Below are 19,168 nucleotides of genomic sequence, written 5' to 3' on the forward strand. Positions count from 1 at the left end.
ACGAGAATCGCTTGAACCTGGGAGGCGGGGGTTGCAGTAAGCTGAGATCATGCCACTGCACTCCAGTCTGGGCAAGAGAACAAGATTCTGTCTCAAAAAAAAAAAAAAAAAAAAAAGAAAACCACTCAGGGAGAAAATGACAATAATTTTTAATATCTGAATGATTACTGTGTTGAAGAGCATTCATCCTTGTCCGTATGCCTGCAAAGCATAGTAATATGATCAAGGGAAAGAACTTACAAGGAGATAGATTTGTACTTGATACCAGGAGTTCCTAACAGAACTATCAAAATACAGAATGGCATGTTTGGAGACTTAAAAAGTTCCCCAATAGCAAAAAGATTATTGTGATAATCAAACATCGGCCATGTGGAAATTAAGACGAGGCGATTTCTAAGATTCCAACTCACTCAAACACATGATTTTAAGTTCCATAGTATCTACTCTTGCACTCACTGCTGGACATACAGCTGTACCTACTCATGGGCACCATACTTTAGGAGAAAGTTTCAGAGGAACACAATCCTGCAGGGCAGGGATTGGCAAACTTTCTCTGTAAAGGGCCAAATAGTAAATATTTTAGGCTTTGCTGGTCATATGGTCTCTATTCTAACTATTCAACCTTGCTGCTGTAGTATAAAACCAGCCATAGATAATATGTAAACAAATGAACATGATTGTGTTCCAATAAAACTTTATTTATAAAAGCAGGTTTGGGGTAGCATTTAGTTTTTGGACCTTAGTTTGCAACCCCCTACTATAGACACTGAGAAAGATTCTAGCTAGAGAAGCTGCTTATCTAAGAAATCTACACCCTCTGAGTGCCTCGTCCTCATTCTAGTGACAGAGGCCAAAATGTTACAGGACCTACTCATCTCTGTCCAACAACAAAGAAACTAAATAATTCCTGGCTTAGCAGGGGGTACAGAAAGCTCTGATCAAAGCACAAATATTTGTGATAATAGCTTGAAAATACAAAAGAGGAAATGAAGATATTTTTGCATAACTTTCAAACCTGGCTCACTGTTGGAAAACAAAAACTGTGACCAGAGATGCCACTGAGGAATTTGTGTGTCGGTTAAGGGACTTCTGAGATTGGCAGTAACCATGCAATCACATGAAGACTATACCAAGAACTTACATGGCCATATTACAATTTTTTTTTTTTTTTTGAGACAGAGTTTCGTTCTGTCTCAAAGGCTGGAGTGCGGTAGTATGATCTCAGTTCACTGCAACCTCCGCCTCCTAGGTTCAAGTGATTCTTGTGCCTCAGCTTCCTGGGCAGCTGAGATTACAGGTGTGCACCACCACACCCAGCTAATTTTCTGTATTTTTAGTAGAGACGGGGTTTCATATATGTTCACTATGTTGTCCAGGCTGGTCTTGAACTCTGGTTCTCAACTGATCCTCCTGCCTCATCCTGAGGGATTACAGGCATGAGCCATCGCACCTGATCTATATTATAATTTTTAACTAATTTGGATAAATAACTAATAGGTATCATGAGTGTTTTCTAGACTACGGTAAGACCAGACATACGTGAGTCTCTGGCACTAGTAGAATGTGAAGGAATGTATCTCTCTTAGCATGGGGAGCTTAATGCACCAACCCTAACAAGCCTGGACAAGGCAAGAGTGCACACCCATGACTCCCGCCAAGGATGGAGGCAAGCCAAGCAGACAATTCAAATAGACAAATGACTTCTGATTTGTAGTAAGAGAAATGTTCAACCCATCCCACTATCAGCATGTTTAGCTCATAATCAGGCATTATTATAATGGTATGCAAATTGTGGAAATGGCAGACATTCTTTCCAACTATGTTTTCATTAAAGATTCAGCTTTTTTTACCCCAGAATAATAGTAAATGACATGCGAACTTCATATGAACTATAGGTCATGAAAGGATTTAGTATTGGCATTTTTAATCTAAAAAGTCTAGTGCCAGAAAATCAATATGTTTCAGTTGCAGCATTCGAATGCAATTTTCCTCACGTGACAGGGTTTCTTTCTTTCCTTCTTTCTTCTTCTTTTTCTTCTAAGTCTTTTTTTTTTTTTTTTTAAAGAATGAATAATTCCTGGTTTTTCTATGAAACAAGCCGCCGTATTATAAGGTAATGACATCAATAACACATTACATGTAAACAGAAAATGAACAAAAAATCATTCAAGGCCCTTTTGAAACTGGAGTGCTTTTCATCAGCCCTATTACAGGTTCCATTCACATTATCGGATTGAACCATCCTGCATAACCGAGGTGCTGACAAGTCCTGATTACCCAATAACTCCTATATCCCTTTCAGGCAGGTTCACGGAGAGGACAGGAATACCAGGCCTTCCTGGGGGGCAGCTGGCTTGCCACGGAAGACCCAATCAATGAAACTCAACGCCCTCTCACTTTCCTTCTCCAAAAATGGGGCACTGGACTTCCTCGTGCATAATTGGGTCTTTTTCCCCTGTGTTCTCAATTGTTTCAGATAACAACTATTTATAATACAGTGGAGGACAGGCCAGGCTAACACTACCAAACTCTTTCCCCCAAATACTCACAGCTCCATTTAAGCTCTCTATATGGCAGATTAGATGGTGTCTTTCTTAAGTAGCAGAAACAACTGAAGAGCCTGGTACTTGGGACAAGATGGGTGGGTACCAGACAGGCTGCAAACATTCATCACCAGAATGTTTATATGTTTCAAATAACCAATCCCTTATATTTTACTCTTCAATCTTGAGTTACACCGCTAATGTAACACCCAAAGACCTTTTTCTTTATTTTTTATACCACTGTGTGACATTTTACCCTTTTGGAAGAAATTTTTGTTGAAGCCCAACCTCTTTCTGCTCTTCAACAAATGGAATTTCTCCCCCACTAGGTAGGAGTGTCGTGGACACCATGGCTCAGGTGTGACAGATATGACAGCCAGCTGCCTGGCTGGCCTGCCTGATATCTGTGGGGCGGGGATGATTCTACTAAAGGTTCAGAGCCTCTGGGCAAGACCGCAATTCATTTCCTCAAGACAACTTTTCTACCCTTGCATAGAAACTGCAGCCTGTTGCTTGTGGTACAGCCCTGAGAAGCAGCCAAGCCAATTTAAAATAAGCCTTTAAACAAGCAAACTGTGGTTTTTGCCTTTTGGGTGGTATATCACCATATATTTGACGTAATCTTCAGCTTGGGAGATATCATATTTTTAAAACAAATTTCTTGGCTTCCAGCTTGGCTCTGGGGCTTTGCTGTCTGAGGACGTGGGTTTACCTAATGAATGCAGGCTCCAGCCTTTTTCTCTTTTTCCTTAAAACCTCTCCTCCTACAGTTAAACTCACACACTGATACATTTGCAAACAGAAGAAAACAAATAGAGTACTGGGCTCCTTACTGAAGTGTTTTAAATTAAAACAAAGGTCTAATTATGCAGGTTGCAGCACATCCTAGTGTATCGTACGTCCAGAGGCAGGAAGGGGCAGTGGTGTTGAGGATGGGCTCTCTCGTGGTTCAAATCCTAGTTCTGGTTGTGCACACTGTGAAAGTCTTCTGGCCTCTTTGTATCTCAGTTTCTGAACTGTAATGCCACCTGTAGGGTACAGCAACCCTGAACATGTCAAAGGCTTAGAAAAATGTCTCTTGTAGGGAAAACACTTGTTAAATGCTATTATTATTATAAATAAAAATACCACTGGAGTAAGTTTGAATCGTTATTGCGTCTTGGCAGAACCTGGTGAGATTAGGTGCTCTTGTAAAGGAGATGGAGGCCATTAGAGAGCTTTGAATAGGGAGGGACGTGACTGGACTTGCACTGTAAAAGGATCACTCTAGCTACTGTGCAGAAGTCAGTCTATAAGGACAAGAGTGGGAGCAAGGAAACTAATTAACTATTATAATAAGCCAGGTGAAATCAAACGGTATGTGGACTAGGGCGGTAGTGGTGGAAGTAGGAATCAGTAATTAGATTCTGGATGACTTCAAAGATAAAGCCCACAGAGTTGTGGAAGGATTAGATTTTGGGCATGAGAGGAGAAGAGTCAAAGATTATTCCAAATGTGGGCTCACCAGCTAGAATTGATCAAGGTCGATGAAAAAGTCTGAAAGCGTGAAGATAGAGACAAGTTGAATAGTGAAGAAACAGACCATCTAAGAGGGCAATACTAGGCATAGCAGTTATGGCGGACATGTCATAGACGTGGGAAGATTTGGGATCATCAGCAAGTGGAGGGGATCTTACAGGGCATTCTAAGCAGAAGGAAAAGCTTGGGCAAAGATGTGGAAATGGAGCAAATGTTTACTTTCAAAGAAAGAGGAGTTTAGCAGATCTGAATAAAGAAGCCTTCTTAGAAAGCACTGAAAATAAGGTTAGAGGAGCCCAGTACAGCTGGGATTCGGAAGGCCTTGACTATCTGCCAGACAGTTCTGTTTAGGGATGGAACGGGAGTCTGGATGTTTGGGTTTTGGGTTCAGCTATAATCTGTGCATATATATTTTATTTTTAAGGTTAGCAAAGAAAAGGCATTCATGTACTCATACTACTGAAGTCAAGATGGGTCTAGGAGGATCTACCACGTTTTCCGTTTTCTCTGGAGCTTTGGGGCCGCTCAGCGTTCTTTTTCATAGCAGGCATCATCAAGCCTCAGGAGTATGTTGGATACGATCTGGCCATATTCACAAGCCTCATTAAACCTGTGGGCCACCCACAGTTGCATTTCATCTTTGAACCCTGGACTCTCCAATTTGCAATGAAGAAACAAACCCAGACCACGCAAAATAAAATACAAACATTCTGCCCGGCTGGCTGTGGCTCTATGGTGCTCAAAGTAGCTTTACTGAAATGCCTCCAGTGGCTGTGGTAAGTTGTTATTGTCCCCCAGTTTCACAAAGAAGGAAACCTGAGCAACTAAATAACACATTTATTGAGGGAAGGGAGCTGATGAACAGCACCATGCAGAAAAGAAATCATTTTTACTCAATGAGGTTTCAACCATGTGGCAAATGTCTGCTGGTATCTGCCCAGCAAAAGATCACAGGAGATTAGAGAGACATTCAGCTAACGTCAGAGGGGACATGGGTCTTCATTTTGGCACTCAGTCAGTCATGGCCTTTTGCTTCACTCACTCCTTGCACGAGCTCAAAAAAATTAATGGGAGCTCAGCTCTGCTATTGTTGTCAAATATTATGTTCTAGCTTAATTGCAGTCATTACTAAACAGAAAGTCCTGTAACAAATGCAGTCAACAGGAGTTCACTGTTAAAAGCACTTGAAGAATCAGATTAAAGGGGCTTGGCAAACTCGGGAGGATAAAATCAGCGTCAGTTTTCTTTGCTTCTTGGGTCACAATCTCTCTGACTTGGGTTTTCTCACCTGCGAATGGAGAAAATAATACCTCTCAAAGTTCTTCAGAATATAATATAGGCTTTGGGGCTGGAACTGCTGAGCACATCAAGAGGTTGTCTGTATAAAGGACCAAGGAGCCTACTGAGAAAGAACTCAAGGAAATAAGGGAATAAATATAGGCTCTGATGGCCATAAAGGGTCAGAACATTCTAAAGAGAGCATTGAGCTTGTCATTCAGATTATTGTCTAGTCTAGCTCCCTTAGAAATAGAGAAGTTCATATATAAAGAAAAATACTACAAAAGCAATTTATCTCCCTTTCTCTTACATACACACAAATTCTGTGACAAATGGGGGAATAGCACTTTAACATCCAAACCACAAAAGTGTGGATAAGTGGAATCTTACTCACAGGGCCTTCTATGATTTCCATGGGGGCACAGCCCAGCTTTGGTGGAGGCTTTTTAAAAAACGGCTTGAGACACAATTCACAATAACATAAAATTCACCTTTTTATAGTATACAACTTGGTGGTTTTAAGTCTATTCACAAAGGTGTGCAAATATCACCACTATCTAATCTTGAAACATTTTCATCATCTCCCAAAGAAACCCCATGCCCATTAACAGTCACTCCCCATTGTCCCTTGTCTCCAGCCCCTGGAAGCTGCTAATCTACTTTCTGTCATATTAGCCTATTCCGAATATTTCATCTAAACGGCATCATCCAATATAAGGCCTTTGTGACTGGCTTCTTTTACTCAGCATAATGTATTAAGGGTTTATCCATGTTGTAACATGTACCAGCACTTCGTTTTATTTATGGTTGAATAATATTCCATTTTGTGGATACAACACATTTGTTTATCCATTCATCAGTTGAATATTTGGGTTATTTACAATAATGAATAATGCTGCAAGAACTTTCACATTCCAGGTTTTGTGTGAACACGTTTTCCTTCCTTTGAGTATATCCTAGGAGTGGAATTGCTAGTTTATATGCTTAATCTTTAACCTTTTGAGAAATGCCAGACTCTTTTCCAAAGCTATCGCAGTATTTTATAATTTCACTAGCAATATAGGAGGCTTCCAAATTCTCCTCATCCTTGCTAACACCTGTTATTGTCTGACTTTTTGGTTTTAGTCATGGTAGTGAGTATAAAGTAGTATCTCACTGTGATTATGACTCACTTTTGTTTATTCTTCTTGGCATTAATGTGAACTTAGTGTGAGGACTTGCCATGGTTTTGCTGTTAGTTTCTCATCTGTGTCAATTGATTTCACTCCTGTGGGCCACTGTCCTTTTCTCCTGCTAGGTCCCCTTTAGTAGTGGCAATTACTTGGGCCTCTGCTATTTGTGGGGCTACTGAAGGTGTGTCTCTAGCACTAAGACCCCAGTGCGGACACCAATGGTCTGGCATCTATGCCAAAGATACTTTCTCAGATGTGATATTGGTGCCAGTTCCACTGTGGCTGAAGCCGTAAGTAATGGAAACTGCCACTGCAAGAGCTTCAGATGTTAGGCACAGGAGCACAGGGTCTTTGTTCTTGTCAAGACTAGCACTTTAAGTCCTGCTTCTAGAATCCTCAGTGTTCTAAAGCTCTGCTAGATTTCCAGTTTAAGATGGTAGATGGAACACCTGCCAAAATCAACGCCCAGGCCCCTCCATACAAAATGCAGAAATAAGAGATGTAATTAACAAGTACATATCCACACTCTACAACACAATATGAATGCACTAAATAGAAATGGAGGAACACACAGGACCTCATGGTTATAACGAGAAGGTAGCCAACGTTATATCACCAGCACAGAGCTGTGAGTAACTTCATACCTCCTGTAAAAGCTCGAGGCCAACAGTGCCCTAGGGCTGCCTCAACATCACTCTGTAACAGCCCAAGACATGCAAGGAAGGATCCTCCTACAGAAGATATGCACAAAATGGAGAGTCCCCAGGTAGCTGAGGGAGACTAACCCCACTGGTATTCAGACTGTAGTACAGATGCTCCTCCACTTATAATGAGGTTATGTCCTGATAAACCCATAGTAAGTAAAAACTATCATAAATAAAACAGAAGTGAAACTGCATTTAATACCCTGATAAACCCATCATAAAGTAAAAAAAAATTAAGTCAAACCGCCATAAATCCAAATGTTTCTCAACTAACAATGAGGTTACATCCCAACAATCTCATTGTAAAGTCAAAAAATCTAAGTTGAATCATTGTAAATCAGAGAATTTTTTTATTTTTTATTTTTTGAGATGAGTCTCGCTTTGTAGTTCAGGCTGGAGTGCAGTGGTGTGATCTTGGCTCACTGCAGCCTCTGCCTCCCAGGTTCAAGCAATTCTCCTGCATCAGCCTCCTGAGTAGCTGAGATTACAGGCGCCTGCCACCATGCCAGGTTAATTTTTTTTCATTTGTATTTTAGTAGAGACGGGGTTTCACCGTGTTGCCCAGGCTGGTCGCAAACTCCTGAGCTCAGGCAATCCGCCTGCCTCGGCCTCCCAAAGTGCTGGGATTACAGGCGTGAGCCACCACGCCCGACCGATGGTTTGTATTTTATTACAGCAGCAGCCAAAAGTGACTCAAACGGTGGGGATACATACAGTCCTAGCTTCCCTGAGTAACCGTTACGGTCTCTCCTTTTAAAGGCTTTATGATCCTGTTACAGAAAGCTTTGGTTCCTTCCGTTCTTCTCAGAAAACTGCCCTCTGCCTGCAAAGGTCCCTGCAGAACTATTTGTACTGTGAGACCCTGTCCCTGTGCCTCTTCAATGGATCAAGAAGGATATCAGAAGTAGACAGTCATATTCTTTCTTCTAGAATTTGGAGTTAATGATTCAGAGACTAGATTGTCTCTATTAATGGTTAGACCAAGAGTCTTGCACATTGTGAAAAATTATTGTTCAGCACCATACTCTCCTTCCTCCACAAAGACATGATCTGGACTTTGTGCCACATTTTACAGCATCTTACTCATTTTTCCACATTGAGGAGTTATGCATTTGTGCTGAACAAGTTATAATGCAAGGACATTTTGTAGAAAACAGTGTCATGTTTTGTCATATAAGACAGTGTTTATCAGACACACAGCAGCAGCGATAACAGAAACACAGGTTAAATTTAGAGCAGTGGTTCTCAAATTATTTCATGTGATATCATCTACTCCTCAACCATATCTTACGAAGATATAAACTACGAAGACTATGCTTAAATGAACAGAGCTTGGTGTTAAAATCGAATCAAATGAATTAAAAAAATCAATTTGACACATATTTAATGCTATGCATAGTTGTAATTATACTGCCTGGCAATTAGACATAGGAAGCAAACTGTTCGGGTAGATTCTTATGCAATTATTTGACCTTTCCACAGTCAGTTGCAAGGGGGCAAAAGCAAATTATTCTTGAACAGGAAAGATAAAGAAATTACTATTTTCTAGTCTTTAACTTCTTACAGCAGAATCTCCAAACTTATTTATTTATTTTTTTTAGTGCCACAGACCTTTTAGTAGGCTGATGAGGGTTGTAAACTTCTTCTCAGAATAATGTTCCTAAAATAAAACATATAGGATTATAAAGAAAACCAATTTTATGGTCTTTTAAAAACTTTTAAAAAATAACTGTGTTTTTAAAAAATTGAAATATTGCAACAATTAAATGTGATATGAAAAAAATCATATCAGGCACTGCTTGTAATACTGTGGTTACTTCCATTCATAATTTCAAATTTCATTTATGAGTGAGGAGGGCCAGGTGTGGTGGCTCATGCCTGTAATCCCAGCAATTTGGGAGGCCAAGGTGGGAGGATTGCTTGAGTACAAGAGTTTGAGGCCAGCCTGGGCAACATGGTGAGACTCTTTCTCTACAAAATAAATACAAAAATTAGCCATGCATGGTGGTGCATGCCTGTAGTCCCAGCTACTTGGGAGGCTGAGGTAGGAGGATCACCTAGGCCTGAAAATGTAGAGGCTGCAGTGAGAATGAAGATGGATCTTTCTTTTTTTGCTATTAAAGTTGAGGGCTTCTCTGAATTGAGGTTAAGAAGTCTGTCCTGAGGGGAGAGGTCAAACACCATTCTCCAGAAAATACTCACTAAATGTTACTTATTTATTATAAAACCCCCAAACTAATAATAAACAGTTTTTACATTATGTAAACCTGGGCTAATACACTGACCTTGGAAGAACAAGTCACCTTAATGCCATTGCCAGAAAGCTGTTTAAATAACTACGCAAGTCTATGATATCTACGATGTGAACAGTGACCCCTTAGATGTGGAATGCACATTAGCATAATCATACAAGGGAGTCTTAATATGGGTATTTCAGATATTCCAGGTCTCTCCAGGAATTTGGAATCAGGTCTGGCTCCCAACCCCACCTTCAGTCTGAGGAAATCCTTGAGGGGTTCTTGGACAATTGGGCACAGTTAAGCCTCCATGTCCATGAATCAGGTTGTAAATGTAAGTTATTAGAAATCCCTTTAGAATGCTCCAATTCTCATCCCCAAACCCCCAAGGGAAGCTGAGAAGTTTTTCTCCTCCTTGGAATCAGTAGGCCCCATGCATCTGACCTCCTGAGACACCCAAGTACAAGACAGAGGAGGAAGACTGCTGGAATCCCCAAAGCTAGTGTCATACTTGGGACTAAAACTTAGAGGCCAGCTTAACTCACCACTATGCAAATCACCATCCTGGGGTTTGATTCTACAACACAGACACACAAAGAATTGTTGAATTAAAGGAATGTCGGCACAGCCTGCTCTGGCTCTCTGTCTCTGTATCTAAGCTGAGTTTTTAAGCATATACTAGAGGCCGAGGAGGGCGGGTCATGAGGTCAGGAGTTCGAGATCAGCCTGACCAACACAGTGAAACCCCATCTCTACTAAAAATACAAAAATTAGCCGGGCGTGGTGGCATGTGCCTGTAATCCCAGCTACTTAGGAGGCTGAGGCAGGAGAATTGCATGAACCTGGGAGGCAGAGGTTGCAGTGAGCCAAAATCGTACCACTGCACTTCAGCCTGGGTGACAGAGCAAGACTCTGTCTCAAAAAAAAAAAAAAAAAAAGATTTGGTAGCAACTCTTAATAAAATTATGGGAGTGTTTATATAGTCAAAGTAGTCCTTTTGTAAGCTGCACAAATAAATACTATTCCCCCTACCCTGAACCTCTGCTTTGAAGAAAGAACACATGCTTAGCTGTCTTTTGTCCTATATTACAAAAGAAAGTCCCTTTCTGTGGAATATCTGAATCATCCACTGGCAGTTTCTCAAGGTAAACAGAGTAAATTAAAAATTAATGTTTCTCATATGTATACACACACACATAAGTGAATGCAATTCTTCCTTGCCCCACCAGGCATTAAAAGCAGTTGAGCCCATCTGTCATTTCAAAAAGTCTCTAAAAAAGTAGAAATCTAGGACAACATCAAAAAAATTCTGAAAACAACGTCCTGGATAAAGATAAATGTTCTTCCAGTGATTTGTCTTGTCTAATTAGTCCCATGCGTGAGACTAGACTGGGGAATGAGGGGAAAAAATGGGATCATCTCTTGCTTTTAATAGGGGAGAAAACAAAAAGAAAAAATAAGACTATAATTACGCTGATAAAGGAAAAAAATCCCCAGGAATATCTGCTTTTCCCTGTACATGATTAGCTTTTCTTTATGAATTAGGTTTTTGATAAAAGCTGTTTCAGATTACAAGAAAACAAACAAACCATGATTCTTATGAATTCATATTCTGTTACATCTCTGTGGAGGAAGCAGGAATACCTTTGACCACTCTAAATCCAAGATAAGATTAAAAGTAAGCTGTAAGTTGAAAAAAAAAAAAAAAAGCTTCTGAGTCCTCAGTTTTTCAAGCAATGTCAGGAGTAGGAAGGGAGAGGTTGCAGGGCTAAGTGAACTGATTGTAAGCTCCTTTTGTCCTCTAATTCTATGTTTCAGTTACATGTCTAATTATTCTGCTGGTAAAAAATCTAGACCTTAATTCCCTTACTTTATCCTGAGTTATTTGTTAATCATTTGAGAATATGATGAAAGAAATTAACCCTCTCCTAAGATGTACACTTGTGTGGAAACATACCATTTTGCATACCATCGCAGACTTCATGGATTTCCTGAAGTTCATGTACATGGAACTCTTATAAGTCTACACAGGCCAGATAAAAGACTTCGGTCTTTAGCCATTTTAGAATCCATTTAGCTGTTTCACGGACACTATCTAGGTAGGAAATGAGAGCCCTACACAAAACTCAAAGTCTCTAGGAATCTTCTCAGTCCATGAGCCTCACGGACTGCCCATGATACTGAAGGCATATCTTCTCACTCCTGTAAAATATCTTGTCCAGGGCAGTTTAGAAGTAAAGCACTGCTAGGATGGCATGCCAGTGAGATGTCTGGCTCACTTAAATATATTATGGATTCAGGCAAGTGAACAAAAGCAATGGGACTTCCAAATTCTAACTAGTAATACATGGACCGGTTCATGGGTCAGAGTTAGAGATCCATTCTGAGAACCACTGAATTAAACAGTAAACAATTTGGACAGGGAATAAGTTGACCCTCCCAGTTAGAGTGAGGGTTTTTTTTTTTCCCCTCCAGTAATCCAGATAATTTCATTCTTTCTCTGCCAGACCTTTACCACTGAATAATTAAAATAATTAAACTAAGAATCTTTGAATGTTTACTACCTGCTGGCTACCATGCTAAATATATTCATGTATGAACTCACTTCAACCTCATGTCAACTTCAAGAGGTAGGTACAATTAAAATCAACATTTTATAGATGATGAAACAGAAGCACAGAGATAATTTGTCCGAGTTCCCAGAAAGCTAGGAAATAGTGAAGTTACTTCCCACCTTTCATTTCCCATGGATACAGAGAGCTTAATTTTCCTGTAAGTAGGAGCTTCCAGCAAAACCCTAATTACCAGCTTCTTTGGGGGAAAAAAAGCCTTTTTGGCAGACTCCAGGCTGCCTTGCCCTTTGAATTTTCTACTGTGGGTTCAAGAGGATTTTTCCTTGCTTCTGGAACACTTCATGACGTATGTGTCTTCTTACCCTCTTCTAAGTTTCTTCTTTCAAGGCTCATCTCAAGTTTTGCCTCTTTTGGTGGATGTCCCTAGGGTTCATTCTATTATGTAAGATTAGGCATCCTTGAACATACTTTCCTTAGACAGTTGATTCAACTAGATCCTAAGTCTCTAATATAGAAAACCACGAAAATTTACTGAGTCAACAAGATACACTTTTGAAAAACACATTTGGTGGGTGAGGCAAAGCTCCCTTTTCTCTAAATAAATCCTCCATCTCCACATATCCTTGTCCCCCTCCTGATACTTCTGAATTCTCCTTCTAGGTGCTGTGGTAAAGGGACTAAAGGGTCATGGAACTTGTTCTCAACATATTATTTCCTGCTGTTGATGATCTATGTGCCTTACATTTAGATTGGTATTCATTATCTAGCATGTGAGTGTCTTAGTCCAAACCAAAGGAGAAATAGTCCCATCTTGTCCACGTATCACAGCAATAAATGTGGGCCACTGATACATCGAATCTTAGGCCTGGGAGAATTTTCATTTAATACTTAAAAGATCACAGCCCTACATGTTAGGCAGATAAAATAAAAATGTCATGAGGCTGGGACTCTTTTTAATCCCATCATACAAACAAGAGAACAGAGAGGTTAATGTCTTAGTTTGTCCAGGTTGCTATAACAAAATACCTTAGACTGGGTAATATATGAACAATGGAAATTTATTGCTCACAGTCCTGGAGCCTGGGAAGTCCAAGATCAAGGTACCAGCAGATTTGATGTCTGGTAAAGTTCTGTTCTTCATAGATGGTATCTTCTCACTGCATCCTCACATAGTGGAAGGGCAAAGGGGGCTCCTTCAAACCTCTTTTATAGGGGCACTAATGCCACTGATGAAGGCAGAACCTCATCGCCTCCCCAAAGCTCCACCTTTTAATACCAACACACTGGTGACTGGATTTCAACATGTGGATTTTTGAGGGACACGAAAATTCAGACCATAGCAGTTAAAATGCCCAAAAGTCACAAAGCAAGCACAACCAGGATTTGAACACAAGTACTTAAGAGATCTTGCTCTTAACTACTGTACCATGTTCCCCCTCTAGCATATGAGAATTACATGGTAAGTGGTAACACATAGTCTATATAATTTGGGTGACATATTACTCTTTTGGGAAAATGGACAGATTGCCTTTCGAGGAAAAAATAGAAATACTTTCTGGTATTCATAAGATAGAGCAGGACTGATCACATAGTACAGGGCTAACTGGAGCACCATTATCTGTGTATATACCTCGATACCCTGTGATAAAGAGCAGAGCAGGGTAAGGGCAGGGAATGAATCTGAGAGCAAATCTGCAAAGCTGGTGATTTTTCCTCCTCCTTCCCCCCTCCACTCCCTCTTTCTCCTCTCTCTTCTTTTACAGAAACAGGAGGAGAAAAGACTGGGAGGCTGTGAATATGTTGCCAACTGACTTCTAGGAAGCTTCCGCCAATGGGCTGTTGGAAGGAGAGAAGCTATGGTCTCTCTCCTCTCTCCCTCTGCCTTAGGTGGCTTCTCCCACAGTGACTGAATTTCCTCTGTGGTTTTAGCTCCCACTGTCTGCCCCAGATCTTAACCTCCAATAGCACCGTCTCTTCCTGTAGTCCCTTCAGCCTGGGTTGGGAGAGGGGTAGTGGCTTTCTGTTGTAGCTAATGTCTGGGTGGCCCCATTCTGCAGTTTCCTCTTTTAGCTCTTACATCAACTGTATGACCAACTCCCCATATTAAATTCCTGCTGCTAGAAATAGCTGGAATGGCATTTATTTTTCCTTATTGGATGCTGACTGGTAGAGAGAATGAATTCAAGACCAGGACTTGCCTAAGGCCGGGTGGTAAGTACTAAAGTTAAGTTCCTGGGGTTCAAATGTCTCTCTTCAAAACCTGGACTTTTCCTACTAGAATATGCTGCTTCTCAGTGAGTACCCAATGTTGACAAACTTAATTCTTAACGAATGACAACATAATCAAAATATAGTGTTTTTTGGTTTATCTCGGTCCTCTTTGGTTTTTTGATTACGTTGATCCTTTTGGCAACTTCTGACTTGTTCATGGAATTCTTACAGATGTGGAGCTCTTTCCTGGGAAACAGGCTGCATTTTCCTTGGTGAATCCTTCGGTGAACATCCCCTCCTTACCTCCTCTGAAGTTACTGTCTCTGTGATACTTGGGCTGAAGCTGAGAAGGCTTATTCGAAGGAACAAAGCCCTTAGGACAAATGAGAAGGGCGCGGACAACCGATGAGCCATGAGTAGCCACTCCCAGTTACGACACATGTGAAACTGAGTTCCAGCATTCTCGGCTTGAATTTCAAAAATGCAACTAGGTTGTGACCCTGTGAGGCTGGCTAGGGTAGGTGAGCAGAACCAGTTCTTCATTTTGGTGGCAGAGAACAGGCAGAAGACAAACACATACAACCTGTTTAGCCAGAACTCCTAAACCTGAGACATTTCCATTTAATCAGACGAAAGCAAAGTTAGAGATACTAGGTGATGATGGTTTTAGGCAAATTGGATTAGTTACTGTCATAGACACAGTTGCTTCCTATCTCTGGATTTTTTTTTTTTTTTTTTTTTTTTGAGACGGAGTCTCGCTTTTTTTTTTTCACCCAGGCTGGAGTGCAGTGGCGCGATCTCGGCTCACTGCAAGCGCTGCCTCCCGGGTTCACGCCATTCTCCTGCCTCAGCCTCTCCGAGTAGCTGGGACTACAGGCGCCCGCCACCACGCCCGGCTAATTTTTTGTATTTTTAGTAGAGACGGGGTTTCACCGTGGTCTCGATCTCCTGACCTCGTGATCCGCCCGCCTCGGCCTCCCAAAGTGCTGGGATTACAAGCGTGAGCCACCGCGCCCGGCCTGGATTTTTTTTTTAAATGGAGTAACTCTAGCCTTGGGAAATTCTTTTTCTTTTGTCCAGTGTTCTGCAAAATATCATCTGAAATTGGAAAATGCTGTGTTGTATGTTGGGTAATAGGCATTCTTCCCATCGTCAATACAGTAGCATCAACTACAAAAAGAAGTATTAAAAATGTTAATAACAATGAACGTTTGAGGGCTTGTGATGTGCCAGGCACTGGTCTAAGTGATTCATTATAAAACATCAACTCTTAAGGACTTTATGAAGCAGGTATTATTATAGCCTCATCTTACAAATGACAAAACTGAGTACAGATAGGTGCTCACTGCCCAGACTGACACGGCCAGTAAGTGGCATAACTGGCATTTGAACACTGAAAATTCAGGGCCTTTGCCTACATTTTTAACTACAGTACTGTACTGCTTCTCCGTAATGTATCAGAACACAGATATAGGTATATGGCGAAAAATTCTACATAACGTGTCTGATCTGGTTGCGTGACTGCACAGCCAGGCTGTGAATAACTAGAAGAGCTAATCTTTCATCTCCATTGGATTCTCAGCCACAGGAAAAAAAGAAAAAATAATACAAAAAACCAAAACCAACCTCCTTTACTGAGTGTCTAGGATCTTTTTGGCTCTTGCGGAGAACACATCATGCTTAGTTTGCATTAAATTTTGGGGGCGTCTTCAGTTTCACAGACCCCAAAGTTATTTTCAGGCTGACACTAGGCAAAAGCTATTTCTAAGTGACCAGCCTCGAATAGGGCAGGACCATGTTTTCTCATAACACAGGCCTGCAGCTAAAATCAAGGGCACGTTTAAACATGCCCATTTTGAAACCAACCCAGGGCTCTTTCTTCCCCACTTGCCAGTGGGGACGGCTGACCATATCAAAGGGAAGGGAGCTCCTGGGGAGTCTAGCTTCTGGAGACTTTGGTTTCTGAGGATTTAAGAAAGCTAAAGAGGGAGGCATTAATATAAATCTTTCTTTGCCTAACTCTGTCTGGGATATGAAGCTACACAAAGCAATGTAAGCTCCCTCTTGTTTTAGAAGAACTTTTTCATCTCATAATCTATTTTAACAAAAACTACAAAGGTTTGTTTCTATAGACTTTTCCCCATCTCTTCTTCCCACCTCAAAGGAAGACGGGGTATAGCATTTGGCTCCCCTCTTTGAGAGAAAGCTCACCATTCACTTAGTGACACGTCCCTGCCCACATGAAAGAAAATGCTGTGTGTGCCCCACTTCACCTTTAGACTCTGTGACACTGGGGAGGACTTGCTCAATGTGGGACATTTCTTGGACACATTTCCAAAGTACACTTTGGTGGGGTGAGGGTGGGAAGGGGTCATCTCACCATCCAATGGCCCTAAACTCGCTGCATCACCAGCGGTGAAGAACAGCCCTTGTATTTTTGTTAATTTGTCAAATTCTCCTACTGGGGACAAGAGAGCCAGCTCTGCTCATCGGCAACCCCTGAAGCAGGATATTCTTCAAGAAAAGGATGGGGAGTTTGAGAAACAATTAATCTCTATCAAGGTTTGGCAAAAAAAACAAAACAAAACAAAAAAAAAACAAGTGGGAGGAAGACTCACTACCCCCTTCTCACATATTAGAAACCACGTTGTACTAAATTGGTAAAATTTTAATGAGAGGAGTGGTTCTGTCAATCCCCATAAGAGAGGGAAAGTTAAAGTCCTGGGTTAAAGATTAATATTCCAAGTTCAGAACAAAAGGATGTTCTTTTGTGCCTCTGTGCTTATGCCTCTGAATGTAAACATTGTTCTGAGAGCCATTTTTTCTTTGCCAGATCTTTAAAGGGTAATAAATTAGCCCGTGGACAGCCATACAAGCTGCTACTAGATGTGAATGTGAATGTGTCTGAAGAAAAGGCTGACTTTCAATCAAAGTCTATTGAAAGAATGGTTGGATTTTCTAAAGAAGCATGTTGTGCCTATTAACCAACTTACAAAAGGGGCCATTTCCTTGATTTATGTTTGGTTGCTATAGAGATCCTGCAGCCCAGACTGGCAGGTGAAGCTCCCCTCTAACAATCTCAGAGGTTTTTCTTAGTTATCCTCTGAGGCTGAACTGCTGCAGTGGGTAAAAGGCAGTGTGCAAACAAGCTGTGTGTGTTCAAAAAAAAAATCAAACATCTGGCTCAAGCATTTTTACCCATATCTCTTAAATTATGACTTATTATATCTGAGACTTAGGGCAAGCATTTTTACAGCACTTGAAAACATGAGTACAAAGAAAAGTTTATTTTTCTATTTGGGACCATTAATGACTGGTTTCTGCAAGTGCAGTTTATTGCTTACATTATTTTACAGAATGCACAGCATTCCATGGTTGAACTCAAACTGATCTTCAAGAATGAGCTGTGCATTCATGACTTGAGGGAAGATATATATGTGTGTATCTGTGAGTGTATTTGTGTATATTTTTGTGAAGCAGATGGATTATAATCATTGCATAGTAATGCTGGAGGGATCTTAAAGATAGTTTTGCCTCAACTCTGTATTTTTCAGGAGGGGAAACTGAGGGATTTCAGAAAGATTTGCCCAAGTATGACATAAGCGATCTGTTGTAGGGCAAAATTTGTCTCTTTACCAAAGCTCTTGCCATCATTTCCCTATCATGTGAGCAAGCTCATAGAAAACTTCAGGGTCAGAGAGGTGAGGAGAGGGCTTGAACACTGGCGATGATATAATTTCACTTATAATTCACAAAGAAAACATTATTGCTGGGTCAAAGACTAATCAAAGTTTATGTTCTGGGGAAAGCAAGAGAAGAGGGGAGAGAGAGGGAAAAGCCAAGGACTGAGGAGAATGCTAAGTGCATCCCTCACTGTCAATGGCCCTTATATATACAGAGAGAGGAAAGACAGCCCAGGATTCCAGTTATCAACCAACAGAGCAAAGTCACTGCAAGGAGGTGAATTGTATGAGCAGGATCACTTCTGACTCCTGAACCTTTTTTTACCATGTACCCACTTTGAGTTTCCTAATATCAGAGATACTCCTTGTAAAGCCTTCTGAATGTTTCAAAGGGACCATGAAGGAATCATCTTCCCCAGTCATGAAGGTGTGTTTCCTGTGTCCCTCCACACAGTGGATTAGTTTGCTAGGGCTGCCATAACAAAATACCACAGACTGGGTGGCTTAAACAACAGAAGTCCATTTTCTCATGGTTCTGGAGGCTAGCAGTGTGAAATCAAGGTGCCAGGAGGGTTGCTTCTTCTGAGGCCTCTCTCTGGGGCTGGTAGAATTAGTTCTTTGAGTGTCTTTACATGGTCTTCCCCCAGTTCATGCCTGTGTCCTAATCTTGTCTTCTCATAAGGATGTTAGTCCTATTGGATTAATGATTTCATTTTAGCTAGATTGCTTCTTTAGAGACCATATTTCCAAATGTAGTTATGTTCATAAGTCCTGGGGGATAGGTTTTCAACGTATAAATTTGGGGCAAGGGGGACATTATAGCCTGTAACACACAGTTAAATGAGATTTCTATCTAAATAGCTCAACGCTTCATTAGCCTAAAGAAAAGGGGAGCATTCTCTAGAAGGTTCTCTTAAATCCCCCAACCCAAGGACTGAGAGGGGGATTTCCACAGGCCCTACCAGTACCTGCCAGAGTCTTTTCCTGATTTCCAGTAAAGTCAGGATTTCTTCCCAGCTCAGAATTGTGGTGACATCCTTTTAGCCACTAGGAATTCCTGGGAGCCTCATTCCCCACAAGGCCTTAGGGTCTCCGGTTAAGAACTGTTTACTGGTGGCTGGGTAATTAATCCTTTGGTTGATTTCCAAAAATTATTTGACTTATTCCATTGCTCTCCAGTACTTCCAAGAAAGCAGAGGGAATAGCCCAGAGAGAAAAAAAATCCTTTGCCTTCCTCCCACTCCTTTAT

General features: G+C 41.0%; 1 protein-coding gene across 3 annotated transcripts in view; it reads right to left on the minus strand.

The window, feature by feature from the left end:
- RARB (retinoic acid receptor beta) overlaps nt 1–19,168 on the minus strand; it is a 775,478-nt gene that overhangs the window by 291,457 nt on the left and 464,853 nt on the right. The window contains exon 1 of one of the 3 annotated variants that reach the window (XM_055285623.2): nt 8,827–8,843. The exons of the other annotated variants lie outside the window; for them this stretch is intronic. The gene's annotated coding sequence lies outside the window, so the exon portion shown is untranslated. Of the gene's footprint in view, nt 1–8,826; nt 8,844–19,168 lie in introns of those variants that run through there. 3 annotated transcript variants of the gene reach the window in all.

Source organism: Symphalangus syndactylus, chromosome 1 (assembly GCF_028878055.3).
Source record: "Symphalangus syndactylus isolate Jambi chromosome 1, NHGRI_mSymSyn1-v2.1_pri, whole genome shotgun sequence".
NCBI lineage: Eukaryota > Metazoa > Chordata > Mammalia > Primates > Hylobatidae > Symphalangus > Symphalangus syndactylus.